Here is a 15,149-nt window from a genome sequence, read left to right as displayed (position 1 = left end):
TATCGAAGATGCCATCTACAACCAAGAACTGGTTCCAGTATACCGGTTCGAAGATATATCCTCGGATGAGAGTATATACGAACAAGAAGAAGTCTTTAGTTCTGAATATTCGGATCTGAGTTATGGATCATCCGGAGACGAGTCAGACTAAGGAGAAGGACGAGGCTTTTCACTCTCAAAAGGAGGATCAAGAAGGATTTACCAGCCATTTCTTGATTCCCCAAAAAGAGGTGGTAGATAAGCTCGTGAAAAAGCTTAAAGACAAAATCATGGATCTACAAACATTCCAAGGGTTTTCAAGCGAAAGGATTAATCAAGTTATATAAAGCTTGAGTCCATTTAAAAGAAGGCATCATGTCTACTTCGGCACCACAAGTCGAGAGTTGGCGCTGCCAATAGAAATAACAAACAACCAAGTGGAGATCCAATTAGTTCAAGCCGAAGATGTGCGGAGGGATCTCAGAAAAATGAAGCCAGAAGTCGCTAGAACGATGAAATGGATTCATATTGGAGCAATCCAATTGGTAATCAAGTCCGGACTCAAGCCAGGGACGGATACTCCAATTGATATTGCACTTTGTGACAAGAGGGTCACAAACACGAAAGATTCAGTACTGGGAGCCTTCTCAGGCAATCTGTACGCCAAGAAGATTATAACTGAATTATATCCACAAATTGCTTATAATCTTCAAGATTCATCCTTCAGTCGAGACCCTGACACTCTACCAGGACTACAAGAGGAAGGATCTGTTGACGGGAGGAAATAGACCATACTCGATTACATATCAAGTCTCGTATGCCCTATCAAATTCCCACCACACAGATTTATTTCTGGGAAAAGATTTTATTGAGGTCCCCGAAATATTCAAAGAAGTAGCCAAGGCAGTAAGCCTTGACCGAGTCGAAATTCCCATAATAGGGGAAATTGACATCCAAGTGGGGGATAAACAGGTGCTGAATCATAATCAAAGTCTCAGATTGGGAGCACCAAGGCTATCGTTCCAAGGAGATGGCTAACCTCAAGGCCTTTAGAAAGAAGTTTCTCTCACTCCTACGAGAGAAAGGCGATCCAGGAAACATCAGCTCTAGGCATAAGAGTAAAACTCAAATGCCCCGAAGGATGGAGAAATGTTTCCACAGAAATTGATACAACTGAAAGGAAAAATCAATTTCCTTGCAATACATTGTATTATTTGGATAATCCAGAAAGCAATCGATATATTGGAATTCTGGAGATTGGAGACTTTGAGATTAAGATCGAAGGCAAAGCCGGACAAGAAGCAGACGTTCTAATCTTAGGACGAAATTTCCTTAACAATTATCAACCATGGTCAAGGAAAGCAAGTGGAGTGGAGATCACAATTGGCGGAAAGCGGTTGCTGATCCAATGACAAGTCCATTCTCGATCTACATCTGTGTGGGGATGTTATACGAGAAATTCAAAGCAGAATATTTTGCTGCTTATATTGATTCAGGAGCAGGAATCTGTACAGCAAAACGAGGAGTCTTTCCAACAGAAGTGGAAGAAAAACTACCTCGAATTGCGGGAAGGGATTTCTCAAAGAAGATTTTACTCTTATCAAAAGGAGTAAAACAAACAGAAATATTGATCGGCGGAGCAGGACAAACACCTTGGTATAAGGTTAAGACTCCACCCTTCTATTTCCACGATACAGGTGCAGATATCCTATTTGGAAACAATTTTCTGCAAACCTTCAAGAGGTATACACAGGACAATGAAGCTAGACGGCTTGTGTTCACAACCAATTGTGACCACAAAATCATTGTGCAAAGGCTCGAAGGAGCTTTTAATCGTTCAATGCCAGTCAAATTCCGCAGCAAGCGTGGTGATGATGGTAGACTCCGGAGACCACAAATGAAGGATCAACGGAGATTCAGAGATATTCTGCTCAAATGCAGAGCCGAGGGATTCCCAGATCTCTCCAAAGAGGAAACACAAATCCTCAAAGTCTCCTTGATATCACACAAAGATATTAAGGAAGAAGAACGGGTGTCCATAGCCGACGTCAAAAGGAGAATCCAGAAGTGTTATCACGAGGATCCTTTGGCATGGTGGGACAAGAATCAGCTCAGAGCTACCTTGAAAGTTAAAACTGGAAAGGAGCATGAGTTCGCAAGATTCAGACCTATCCTGATGAACACTCAAGATCAGTAGGATATGAGGAGTATAATCAAGGAACACCTTGATTTAAAGTTGATTGAACCAGGGAATTCGCTGTACAGCAGTCCTGGATTTCTGGTGAGAAATCATGGGGAGATCAAACGAGGAAAACCAAGATTGGTCATTAATTACAAAGGGATTAATGACATTCTTGAGTTCGATGGATATTTCATCCCAAGCATAGAACACCTCATCAATTGCATCAGAAGTGCAAAGGTATTCTCAAAGTTTGATTGCAAATCAGGGTTTTACCAGATTCGCATGGAAGAAAGGAGTAAGAAGTTCACAGCCTTCTCAACTCCACAAGAACACTATGTCTGGAATGTCATGCCAATTGGGCTTGCCAACGCGCCTCAGATATTCTAAAGGAAGATGGATAATCTTTTCAAAGATTATTCTTCATTCATGTTTGTTTATATTGATGATATCCTCATTGCATCAAAAACATTCATGAACATGTCAGGCATCTGGAGATCTTTGCAGAGGTCTGTCAGCAGGAAGGATTAGTGCTGTCTGAAAAGAAGGCAGTCATTGCAACCCAAAAGATGGAGTTTCTGGGAATTGAGATCGATGAGTCTGGAATAATTCTACAAGATCATATTTTGGAAAAGGTGATCACTAATTTCTTAGCAACAAATACTGCAACTAACACATGCAATTGTAGCAAGTAAAAAGTAACTGAGTATCGTATCCACAGGGACTGAAAAATCGAAATCACTCTAGCTATCTCCTAAACAAACTAAAATAGTAGACATGCAAACGAAAATAAAGATTGATTTACTAAAACGCAAATAACAAATAAAAACACTTAGGAAATTCAAATAATAAAAGACTCTGACCCTAGGGATGTACTTTTACTAATTAACTACATGCATTTAACCTATTGATTCAATTACCAATTTAATCCAACCCTGATGAGAGATCACAAAACTATTCACAAGCTTCTCTAACGAACACCTATGAAAGTAGATTAATTTACCCCCTTCACATTCAAGACTCCAAGGAATAAATTAACTCCCAAGCGTACACAAAGAATAGCTCCCTATAGTTTCACCTATCCCATTCAAGTGTCAAGGCTACTACTATAACATGCATTCCTGAATCGGCTGAACAATTATCGCATTCAAGACTCAAACTGAACAGCTAGACATGTAAATTATTGGCCAAATAATTCACAAGAAATTAAGCACCAGGAATCATGAATCACAAGTTGGAGGGCAAATTGATATCAATAAATCATACACACATAATTAATCAGCTATGTACAAACCCTAGGTTCAGATGAAAGAACTAGCTAAACATACTAAAATAAAATAAAAGCATAAATAAAAGAAAGCAATTGAAATAAATAAAATAGATAAAACCCGGAAGAAATTCTGGATGAACAGCTTGAATCTTGAATCTTGCAGGAAAAGAAATCTAATCTATGAAAGCATTAAAATCCTAAGTCTAAAACTGAAAAATATGAAAAGAGGTAAAGAGATGTGAAAAGATGTGTCTAATAGGTCAGGGAAAGGACCTATATATAGGCACAGGAGATAAATACAGTGTAGAGCTCGAAAATACTGATAAAATCCGAAAATCCCGCAAAATCCCGAAAATTCGGAAATTCCCGTCGGGCACTATTCACTGCTGTGCGCGACTTTCTTGTTTCGGCCATATCTTCCTCGTCCGAACTCGGATTTGTGAACCGTTTGCGCCTACGAACTCGTATCGAGACGAACTACAACTTTCATTAAGATCAACAGTCCAAATTCGAACTCCATATTTCTGTAAAATTCATCAAAGTACGAGAAAGTAACATATTTCACAAGATAAAACAATTTAAGCACAAAACAATCATCCAACACTCAATTTCCTATAAAATTAACATCATAAGAACACTAGAAACCATGGAAACATGAGTGTTATCAACTCCCCCCCAAACTTAAGCCATTGTTCGTCCTCGAATAATGAGAAGAACACAATCAATATCACGAATGGGTAAGAAATCTAGCTCATCGATGCCTCCGAAAGAATAAGAATGATAGAATTCTCAAATCCTCAATAATTAAGCACAAAAATCACCAATAAACACAACTTATAGCAAAATCAACCTTGACATTCCAAACAATTGAATCTCACAAGGTATGTGTATCACTCAACTCTCAATTTGATGGAATATATAGGACGTGTATGCTCTCATCGAATTCAATGCAATGCAGATCTCTTACCATAGACTTGCCAATCGTCTACAATCTCCATCGCTAAAAGTGTGCCAAGACTAAGATCAAAAAGGTCTTTTTCTTCGGGTTATAATGTAGGGACATTGGTTAAGGTAGGGAAATATAGGTTAAGTGACTCAAAATAATTTAAGAACACCAACACCTTATAGCTTCACAAATCAAGTATGGAATAAAGTCCATCTTCCTCCCAACTATGCCACCATAATCAACACAACTCAAGGGATTTAATCATCACAAAACAGAACTAAACACTCTTTTATGCTCTCCATTTATTTCCAACACACAAAGTCGATTTTCTAATAAATTTCTCAATAAACACTCGACTTTATATATATTTTTTTCTTTTTCTTTTCTTTTTTTTTTCTTTTTCTTGAACAATTTTTTTTTCTTTTCTTTCCACACACTACAAGAATTCAGCTCATAGACAACATAATATAGACAACATGCTTCTAAACCTGTTGTCTATGATAATTATAGACAACGGTTTTGAAAAAACCATTGTCTATTTAGGGCGGTCATAGACAACGAATCTGAAAACCGTTGTCTATGATAACTATAGACAACGGTTTTGGAAAAACCGTTGTCTATTTAGGGCGGTCATAGACAACGAGTCTGTAAACCGTTGTCTATTATAACTATAGACAACGATTTTTGAAAAACCGTTGTCTATTTATGGCGGTCATAGACAACGGGTCTGAAAACCGTTGTCTATTATAACTATAGACAACGGTTTTGAAAAACCGTTGTCTATTTAGGGCGGTCATAGACAACGGTTTTGGAAAAATCGTTGTCTATAAAAGAGGAGTTTTTCCTACATTTTTCTCTCTCTTCTTTCACTAATTTTTTTTTTACTATTTTTTTCTTTAATTTTTTTTAAGAACATCATCAAATTTAATTCATAAAAAAAATACTTAATACTACATCTTAAATTTAAGTTAATGAAAAAAATATTTAATATGGTATAAAAATCATAAAAAATAAATAAATTATGAAAAAACAAAATTAAAAATATTTTATTTTTTGTCTCTTCATTAACATTTTATACCCATATTAAACATTTAAACCCAACACAAACCCAACTCCAACCCTATTCCCCTTATCTCTCCTGCGCCGCGCCCCCTCCCATCTCACTATCTCTCTCTCAGATTTCAGCTATCTCTTTCAGATTTCCCGCAAAGCAACGGCGATAGCAGCAGAGTCGCCGCCGCCGCTCGTCCTTCCCGGCAAAGCAACGGCGATAAGCCGCTGACACGCCCGGCTCTCCCTTCTCTCTCTCGGCGGCATCACCGCCTCATCTCCTTTACCCCTCTGACTTAGATCGGCGACGGTGAGAGCCTCCGCCGTCTGAGCCCTAGCCCCAATCACGGCTCCCACAGAATCCGCCGCCGCCAGCCACGCCGCCTCCTCCTCCTGACTCCTACCGACGACACTAGCGCCGCCGTCCTCACTCTCCTCTCCCCCAGATCTGACAAAATCTCTCTCTCTCTTTCCAACAAACTTCGGCGGACGACAGCAGCCCTCCTCCGGCTGCCGCCACCGCTCGTTCTCCCCTTCAAATCTTCAACCGACAGCAGCAGAGTCGCGGCCGCCACCGTCCGTCTGCCTTGGTAAAAACCCTATATTTCTTTAGTTTCTAATTCCTTTCATTTCGTTCCCCTTTTTGTTTAAAAACTGAAATTCTCTTCTCATTTCCCTCTTTGGCAGACGGTGGTGGAGGAATTTTTGGTGGTTTGGAGGCGGAGTGAGGAAGGTTTGGAGTTGGTGGATGGGAGAGGCGCCGCGCGTCGGGCAGATCTCGCTCCCATGGATTCAAATTGTCATCGTGAACACCATCCGAAAGTTCAATTCCCCTCGAGAGAAACGCTGCAAATTGGTTCGTTTGCAATCCCCTCTCATTGTTTTGGTCTCAAGTTGATGATGATTTTAATGTGTACATTGTGTTTATTCCTACCGATGATGGTCAGGTGGAGATTGTTTGATTCTAGCATTTCTCTCTTGGTATTTGATAGAATAGCCGAAATTTGCAAACCTTCTGGTGGTGCTATGACAAATGATGAGCACAATATGCTTAAGTAGGTGGATTATTAACCATGTTTGCTTTAAGTTCTTCGGCTGTAAGTAAAAGCTATTAAATTTGTGCTTAGAGATTTATTTAATATCTCTGCCGATATTGGTAACTGGAAGAAGCCTATGTCATTCTTTCACTTTCTGAGCTCAGTTCGACTGGGATTATACCCCCAGCTTGGTCCAAAATGCAGCTTTATTAAGTTTTGAGCAACTGATTAAAGTCCAAGTACTGGAAAATCCAACTGTCATAGGCTTACGCAACTTGTTTTGGCCTGGGGTATGCTTAGTAGTTGCTATACTTGTCCCAACATCCAACACGGCGAAAGACAACTTCAGATGCTAGCTCAGAGTGAAGTATTGACTTTCAGTTGGTGCACAACCCTCTCATTTGTGGAATTAGATCATAATCAGCATCACTAGCTGATTTGGTAATTGTGATAATCTTGTATGTTGTATATCTTCTTGTAAAGCAGGAGAGACCAATCTTTCCTCCATAGGTGGGAGATTCAAGTAGTTTTTATAGGGGGGATGGAGGCAAATAATAGTTTTAAATTGTTTCACTTTTAGGCTTATGCAGTACTTTAGTCTCGTGATAAATGAATATGTTCTCTTTCAACATGTTCTTGTTTATAATAATTATATTTAATAGGCTAATCATCTGCTTAACTTTAGATTCTACTGCCTATACACAAGGGCCTTACTAGTTTTGTCTCTGCTACTTTACCTGTTTATTTGCACTTACCTTATTATTTATTAATATAGAGTTCAAGATTAGTATATATCCTAGAACTTTCCACTTGGTTAATTCTTCTTGTTTGTTATTCCCAAATTCTTGTATTCTTGTATCCTCATATTAATTCTCAATTGAATTTTCTGTGTAATTCTCAGATCTGCGTGAGGTAGAGAATGTCAGGGAAAGGAGAAAATGGGTTGTTGACGGGGAAAACTCCGGCTTCGAAAGACAAGGATAAGGACAAGAAGAAACCCATCACTCGCTCTTCCCGCGCCGGGCTTTAGGTTATTTTGCCTTTTTATTTTTCGAATTATCGAATTCTCGCTTAATCTTCATGTAATTCGTGTCAATTTTTGCGTCAATTTTGTTATTGGAAGTAGTCAATGAGAGTGAAATAGTAGTATTAATTTAGAGAACCAGTTAGGTGATAGCTTTTTTAGCTGTTTCGGCTTTCTTAACTTCTAAGGTAGACGTTCCTTATACATATTTTGACCTGCATTACTTGTTAATATGAGCTTTTTGCCTAACTAGTTCAAGTTTATTTGTTCAAAATGGGCTGTTATAACCAATAGCAATTGTTTTGATAGCCAAAATGTTATAGAAAATCGTCATCTGTTGGTAGTTGTTTTAACTTTTAAGCATGTAGAGATTTGCTAAATGAGTGAAGCATGTTCATCTTTTAAACCAATGTCCAGTGCTTGCTCATTGACTTATATTTATTGCTTTTATGGCTTCTATTTTTGTTTTAACATTCGTCCTTGGCTTGTTTGACTTACCTTTTGCAGAAAGACAATATAAGGAATCAACGTGAGCATGTTGTGCTTACTTTAGCCAACTCACAGTCGCGACTGGGCATCCAATAGAAACTGATCTAGTTACTGCCTCAATTAAGTTTGCTTGTCAGTTATGTTTCAATGTAATATAGGATGATGAGCAATGTTTCAATGTAATATAGGATGATGAACAATGTTTCAATAGGATGATGTTTGAGTTTAATGTATGAATTCTATTATTAATTTATGTAATTTTGGCTTTTAATATTATGTTTTTAGATTTATTGAAATATATATTGAAAAAGCAGAAAATTTTAAATATAAATATAAAATAAAAACTGTAATATAGATAATGATTGTCAGTAAGAGAATAGACAACGAACGCCCAACTGTTGTCTATTCTCTGATAGACAACGGTCAGGACACTGTTGTCTATCTGAGAATAGACAACGATGTTCCGACCGTTGTCTATCAGAGAATAGACAACGGATTTCCGACCGTTGTCTATGACCGCCCTTCAATAGACAATACTCTCATTTACAACAGTTGATTTCTTAATAGACAACGCGTTTTGACCGTTGTCTATTAGCGTTTTTTTTGTAGTGACAATTTTTCTAGAGCTCATAAGAGTAAATAGTAACACAAAATCATCCCTTCCTTTTCACAACCCACTATGAATATTCACCACACAAAGATTCCCATATACTACATCACCCCTATCATCCAGCTAAAGAATAAAAGCTAAATAGGCTCAAAGTGGATAACAAAGGATAATTTTTTCAAGGACAGTGTTTGGGATAATAAAGTGGCTAACAAAAGATGGCCTAAAATCATCTCCTACTCCTGAGCACAACGGCAACCTCGACACAGAAACCATGGCAAGTTCTAGAAGATCACCACATGCAATGACAAAACTCACAACAAAGAATAAACTGTGTATGATAAACAGTTATGGCTCAAAATCTCACAGGTTTATTCAACGTCCAAAAGTCAAGGTCAAAATCACTCTAGAATTATGCAAATTAGTTCCAATTATGCTTAAATCATCAAAGAAAATCAAACTCCAAATTTTTTTTTTCACAGAAATCATCATTGGCATCTCACCAGAAATCTAATGGAGCAATAATCATCTCAAAAACAATCACGCACCACCAACCAAGCAAGATAAAACAATAAACGCAACAAAAAGATAAAAGTGATACACATATCTACTCTCACCCCCTCCCCCAAACTTATTACAGAACATAAGTTCGAAAATAAGTTTGGAGGGATGATGATATGTGTGTCACTACTCACAGAAACACATGCTCCAAGGTGGTAGTATGGACAAGGCGCGAGTTCCCGCATCTTCCAAGCTCAACACTGCACTAAACTCTCAAACAAAACAAAGAAAACAAAGGAACAAAAAGAAACAAAAAGAATGAAAAACAAAACAAAGAAGAAAAATAGTTGGGTTACCTCCCAACAAGTGCTTAATTTAACGTCTAGAGCTCGACGATACCTCATGTTCTCAATGAACATCAAACACAGCAGGCGTGACAGACCGCCCGACACGAACAGAGGTAGAAGACCCATGCACATCAGCTGCGTGAAAAATGATGCTTCCATTCGGCACATCTATCATAGCTCTTCCCGTAGCTAAGAATGATCGACCAAGAATCAACGGCGGATTTGTATCTTCAGGAATATCGAGGACCAAGAAATCCGTAAGGAAGACAAGCCTGTCAACCTTCACAAAGATGTCTTCAAGCTTTTCTCTCGGGTTTACTCTTGATCTATCCGCCATCTGAATCTCCATTGAGGTCGGCTTGAGATTTCCAATTCCCAACCGCTTGAAAACAGAAATGGGCATCACATTGACACTAGCCCCTAAATCGCAAAGAGCCTTGGGAAAGAGCTCTCCTCCAATCTCTCACTCAATGGTGAAGCTACCCGGATCTTTCTTCTTCGAAAATAGCTTCATTGGCAGCTCAGTGCCCACAGCTGTCGCCTGCGAGATTTTCCTATCCTCATGACCCATCTTCTTGGTGTGAACGACGACCTTTTTTTCTTTATCATTGGCAGAGGAACGGATATTGGCAGAGAAATGGTTGATTTCTCTGCTCTGGCTGTTGAGTTCTGAACTTTGCTTCGCTGCTCTGCTATCTTGAGGCTCTGCACGCTGGTCTGATTCTTCAAGTAGCCTCTCTAGCTCATCCACTATGCGTCTATGCTCTGTCTCCTCGGGATTTACAACTTTTCTCTCATTCTTGCAATGGGAGATCTCCAGCTTGATTTCCTTGGCATCCTTGCCGTTCCTCCGCTTTGGCCGATCCCACTGCTCTGGCTGATCCCGCTGCTCTGCAGAGGAATGGTGATTCCTCTGCTCTGTACGATCTCGCTGCTCTGGCCCGCTTCTCACTTGAATTGCGTTACACTTTTTGCTCGGCTTCTCAGCACATTGCTCTTCAAGCACCTTCCTCTTCATAAGCCTACGGGGAAGTGGACCCTTTGGAATGTATTCCCTAAGTGGAACAGGAGCCTTGTGTGGTTCCTCAATCAGAGATTCATGCTCCTTGCTCGTCTCCTCACAGTTTGCCAGGAAAAATTCAATCGCTTCCTCATCTTCAAGAGACACAGTGTCATCGAAAATCGCATTGCATTTGCCCTTTGGATTGACAGTAGTGTTGCTCGGGAATTGGCTCGACTTGTGCTGCGCGGCTGCTTGGTTGGCAATCTGACCAATTTGAGTCTCCAACATCTGCACTTGCTTGGACAGTGCTGAGAAATTATTTTCAATATGACCCACTTGAGACTCCAAATTGGTCATTCTTGTATTAACAGTTGTCTTTATACTAGACATCTCTGTTAACATCTGCTGCATCATATCCAACATTTGAAATTGAATTTGCTCAATAGTTGCCATCGTATGCAGTGCCTGAAAAAACGAGAAATAGAAAAATAAAAATAAAAAGAAACAGTAAACGCCTGAAGTACTACCTAGTCCTATCGGAAATATTAAAGCAACTTCTAATCAGTCCCCGGCAACGGCGCCAAAAAGTTGATCACTAATTTCTTAGCAACAAATACTGCAACTAACACAGGCAATTGTAGCAAGTAAAAAGTAACCGAGTATCGTATCCACAGGGACTGAAAAATCGAAATCACTCTAGCTATCTCCTAAACAAACTAAAATAGTAGACAGGCAAACGAAAATAAAGATTGATTTACTAAAACGCAAATAACAAATAAAAACACTTAGGAAATTCAAATAATAAAAGACTCTGACCCTAGGGATGTACTTTTACTAATTAACTACATGCATTTAACCTATTGATTCAATTACCAATTTAATCCAACCCTGATGAGAGATCACAAAACTATTCACAAGCTTCTCTAACGAACACCTATGAAAGTAGATTAATTTACCCCCTTCACATTCAAGACTCCAAGGAATAAATTAACTCCCAAGCGTACACAAAGAATAGCTCCCTATAGTTTCACCTATCCCATTCAAGTGTCAAGGCTACTACTATAACATGCATTCCTGAATCGGCTGAACAATTATCGCATTCAAGACTCAAACTGAACAGCTAGACATGTAAATTATTGGCCAAATAATTCACAAGAAATTAAGCACCAGGAATCATGAATCACAAGTTGGAGGGCAAATTGATATCAATAAATCATACACACATAATTAATCAGCTATGTACAAACCCTAGGTTCAGATGAAAGAACTAGCTAAACATACTAAAATAAAATAAAAGCATAAATAAAAGAAAGCAATTGAAATAAATAAAATAGATAAAACCCGGAAGAAATTCTGGATGAACAGCTTGAATCTTGAATCTTGCAGGAAAAGAAATCTAATCTATGAAAGCATTAAAATCCTAAGTCTAAAACTGAAAAATATGAAAAGAGGTAAAGAGATGTGAAAAGATGTGTCTAATAGGTCAGGGAAAGGACCTATATATAGGCACAGGAGATAAATACAGTGTAGAGCTCGAAAATACTGATAAAATCCGAAAATCCCGCAAAATCCCGAAAATTCGGAAATTCCCGTCGGGCACTATTCACTGCTGTGCGCGACTTTCTTGTTTCGGCCATATCATCCTCGTCCGAACTCGGATTTGCGAACCGTTTGCGCCTACGAACTCGTATCGAGACGAACTACAACTTTCATTAAGATCAACAGTCCAAATTCGAACTCAATATTTCTGTAAAATTCATCAAAGTACGAGAAAGTAACATATTTCACAAGATAAAACAATTTAAGCACAAAACAATCATCCAACACTCAATTTCCTATAAAATTAACATCATAAGAACACTAAAAACCATGGAAACATGAGTGTTATCAAAAGGTCCAGAACTTTCCAGAAAATCTCAAGAAAAAGAAGCAGCTCCAAAGCTTTCTGGGAGTTATTAACTTTGCAGGGATGTTCATCAAAAACCTTGCAGAGCATTGGAAAATCTTCAGCCAACTTCTGAAGAAGGATGTTCCATTCATATGGAAGGAGGAGCATCGCGAGGGTATAAAGAAGCTAAAAGAGATTTGCAAAAATCTCCCAAAGCTTTCAATACCACAAGACGAGGACGAATTAGTCCTATATACCGACGCGAGCGATTCTTGGTGGGCAGCAGTGCTCACAAAAATCACCCCTTATGGAGAGGAACCATGCAGATATTGTAGTGGCCTCTTTTCTGACAGTGAAGCTGTGCGATGGCACATCAACGAGAAGGAATTCTATGCAGTTAGAAAGGCATTCAAAAAATGGCCGCTATTCTTACTTGCTAAGAAATTTGTTTTGAAAGTTGATAACACTAACGTTAAAGCTTTCTTAACCAAGAAAATTGAATCTAAATCTGAAAAGGCTAGATTACTTAGATGGCAAGCTGAATGCCAATATTATGATTTTGATATTGTCATTCTGAAATCTGATGATAATGTTCTTGCAGATTTCTTAACAAGGGATGGAGCCAACTGAGGTTGACGCCATCATCATAAACCAGAGGCAGCTCCAAGACAATATGGAGTTGCTACAACAAGAATGGCAAGAGTGTGTACTCCATGCCAAACAAGCTGGAAGGATGCAGAAGGCTGATGAAACCAAAGTATCTGACCGTATACAAGAATGTATTAAGAATATGATAAATCTTCATGATACAATCCACAAGCCGCTCCGGCGCGGGATCAGGGCTCCCCTGATCGAAGTAGGCATTACCGTACCGGACGGATTACCGGTAGCAGGGGATTCAAGTACCCCTAGCACAAGTTCTGAGGCTAAGGTGTCAAAACCGGATCCTCAAGAAAAAGATGTTGCTAAGGCTTCACCGCCCAAACCAACATGTCAACCCTCCACCTCTGGGGTAAAAGAGGGAGAGATCAATCTTAGGCCACTGACAGGAAAATCTAAGATTGATATTAACACTATTGAAATATCTCCTGTTTGGCAGTTGTACCAGTCTAGATGGGAGAAGATCAATACCAGACAAGGTATCAATCCGGGATATAGCCGTGTTGATGTTGGAGGAAAATATCCTCGTGTCTGGATGACCACCGGAGCCAATCCTCTGGAGGTCAAGGAGTGGTATGAATTTGGGGCACTAGCCTCAGTTTATACTATATCACCAGCATTCAGCGAAATCAAGGGTCTGCCAAGGTGGATCCAAGAGACAGTTTATGATGCTTGGTCAAACAACCCGTCCCTTAACATGGGAGATGTTTCGGAACTGTACTTCCTTAGTGCAGCACCAGAACCAGCAGGAAAGGGTAACCACGAGGCTTTTCATTTCATTAAGCTTCGGAGACCCGATACGGAGGCTTTAAACCGGATTAAGGCACCAGATCACCAAGTCTCCATTGTCACCACTTTTACGGAGGATCAAATCTCCACAAGGCGTGCATGGGGATTATGGGTCTGTCTCACGGAGATGGACAAAGTAAAGTATAAATTCAAGTTCTCTCATAATTTAGGACTTGGTTCGTTCTTATTAAATACCATGACAGGAACAACTACAAGCTTCGCCGAGAAGGCCTTTGAAGAGAAGAGGCAGACACTCTGGCGCAACAAGATGGCGGGAAGCAAAGAAACCCGTCACAAGTTCTGCAATATGGCTCACCTAGGCAGAAAAGGCTTCCTCCCGAAGCCTAACAAAAAGAAGTTTCGGTCCGACGAGTATGAGGAGTACAAGACTCCACGTGGACGAGCACCTCGGGCACCAAAAAAGTAAAAGGCCCGACAAAAAAAAGAGAGTCATGTGACTCAGGACAAGAGGACCACCCACTAAAAGAGAAACGACGAAAGTGGGTGGAAAATAAAGCAGACCAACTACCCACTGACGGAAGTGGGTAATTCTACAGGAGGTCCACTCATCAGAAGAAGACAAAAGATGGTGGAAACATGGCCCCTCCACAACATTATCAGCTGAATAATGGAATGAGGGACCACGGAGGCATGTGAAGGCATAGCTGGTGTCGGCAATTATTGTCGACAAAAGAAGGTGGCTGTCACTATCCAAGTTAGCTGGCCACGAAGAAGGAATCCAAGGCCAACTACCAAGCAATTATAGAGGGCATCAGACCTCTATAAAACCCCGAGCTCTGGAGAGAAAGAGATCATCGAAAATTCTCAACACTTTCACACAACACACTCTCTCTCTAGAATTTATCTTTGTAATTTTTTAAATTTTATTTTCCAAAGTTTTTTCAATTCTAGTTTTAGTTTCTTTAATTTTTATGTATACAAGTATTAGCTACTAATGAGTAGCTAAACAAGTTTGTCTCCTCCCTGAGGGAGATTTTTATGAAATAAATTAAATATTTTATAATTCCTCTATAAACGCTTTTATTTTTGCTCAACTTTCCGGTTTAGTAGAAAATTTTCTTTCATTTATCAACAAAGTATTATACGTCGGCACTTAGTGAAGGAGGAAGGTTGCAACCATCCCTTGCGAGCGCGTGGTTGGACGGAGCCTTGGGGGCAGACGGTCCGTAAAACACAACAAGCACTGACTCCTGAAGAAGACCAGTCGACTAAAGGTATAATGTTGATTTATGTTAAGATTAATTTCGAAGTGTTACAGAAGCATGTTGGGCCTGATAAGTCTTTACCGACTATTTCCAATTTGAACATAGAATTGTATTATGATGAATTATTAGAGGATTTGTTAAAGGGTAGTTTTGT

General features: G+C 39.4%; 1 long non-coding RNA gene across 1 annotated transcript; it reads left to right on the top strand.

Moving 5' to 3' along the window:
* The first annotated feature begins 5,481 nt into the window (after nt 1-5,481).
* On the top strand, nt 5,482-8,227 carry LOC130996211 (uncharacterized). Its single transcript, XR_009092437.1, has 4 exons — nt 5,482-6,014; nt 6,112-6,280; nt 7,363-7,491; nt 7,993-8,227. It is a non-coding gene; the product is annotated as an uncharacterized LOC130996211 (long non-coding RNA).
* Nucleotides 8,228-15,149: the final 6,922 nt, after the last annotated feature.

This window comes from Salvia miltiorrhiza, chromosome 7 (genome assembly GCF_028751815.1).
Source record: "Salvia miltiorrhiza cultivar Shanhuang (shh) chromosome 7, IMPLAD_Smil_shh, whole genome shotgun sequence".
NCBI lineage: Eukaryota > Viridiplantae > Streptophyta > Magnoliopsida > Lamiales > Lamiaceae > Salvia > Salvia miltiorrhiza.
This window is presented reverse-complemented; position numbering and strand designations above follow the sequence as displayed.